This window comes from Chrysochloris asiatica, unplaced genomic scaffold (genome assembly GCF_000296735.1).
Source record: "Chrysochloris asiatica unplaced genomic scaffold, ChrAsi1.0 scaffold00323, whole genome shotgun sequence".
Taxonomy (NCBI): Eukaryota; Metazoa; Chordata; class Mammalia; order Afrosoricida; family Chrysochloridae; genus Chrysochloris; species Chrysochloris asiatica.
Window position 1 is genome coordinate 2,084,818 of NW_006408841.1, and position 1,347 is coordinate 2,086,164.

Here is a 1,347-nt window from a genome sequence, read left to right on the forward strand (position 1 = left end):
CCACTCCTATTCAATATTGTGCTGGAAATCTTAGCAACAGCTATATGGCAAGACGGAAATTAAAGGCATCCAAATTGGCAAAGAGGAAGGTAAAACTCTCCCTATTTGCAGACGATATGATCCTCTACGTAGAAAACCTCAAAGACTCAGTAAAAAGGCTACTAGTAGTGTAGTGGTTACGTATCAGGCTGCAAATCTCAAGGTCAGCAGTTCAAAACTACCAGTTGTTCCGTGGGTGAAAGATGAGGCTTTCTGCTCCTGTAAAGGTGTACAGCCTCGGAAACCCTGCACAAGGTTGCTATGAGTTGGAACTGACTCCACGGCACGCAGCAGCAGCAGCAGACTTCATTGGAAGATTCAGCAAAGTGGCAGGATATAAGATTAACATACAAAAATCAGTTGGATGTCTCTATACCAAAAAAGACAGCATTGAAAAGGACATTAGGAAAGCAATACCATTTAAAATAGCCACCCAAAGGAAATACCTAGGAATAAATGTAACCAGAGAAACAAAGGACTTATACAAAGAAAAATACAAAACACTACTGCAAGAAACCAAAAGAGACTTACAAAAATGGAAGTCCTGGATAGGAAGACATAACATTGTGAAAATGTCAATACTGCCCCAAACAATTTACATATATACTGCAATCCCAATCCAAATCCCAATGACATACTTCAAAGAGATGGACAAAACGATTACAAACTTTATATGGAAAGGAAAGAGACCCAGGATAAGCAAAACACTGCTTAAGAATAAGAATAAGGTTGGAGGGCTGTCACTCCACTTCAAAATTTACTACACGGCTACAGTGGTCAAAACAGCTTGGTACTGGTACAATGAAAGATATATAGATCAATGGGACACAATAGAGAATCCAGAAATTAATGCATCTACATATAGCCAGCTGATTTTTGACAAAACACCTAAATATCTCACACAGGGAGGTGATAGTCTTTTTAACAGATGGTGCTGGCAGAAATGGAAAATGATATGCAAAAGATTGAAACAAGACCTTCACCTCACAACTTATACAAAACCAAATCAGCATGGATTAAAGACCTAAATGTGAATCCCAGAATTATGAAGATCATCAATGAAAAAGTAGGGACAAATGTGAGGGCACTAATTCAGGGAATACAAAGACTGCAAATCATTTTGAAAACCACACAAACAAAAGTAGACAAAATAGATGAGTGGGACATACTAAAAATTAAAAACTTTTGTGCATCAAAAGACTTCACCAGAAGAGTAAAAAAGGAACCCATAGAATGGGAAAAAATCTTTTGCAATGACATATCAGACAAGGGACTCATTTCTAAAATATATAGGAAACTACAACACCT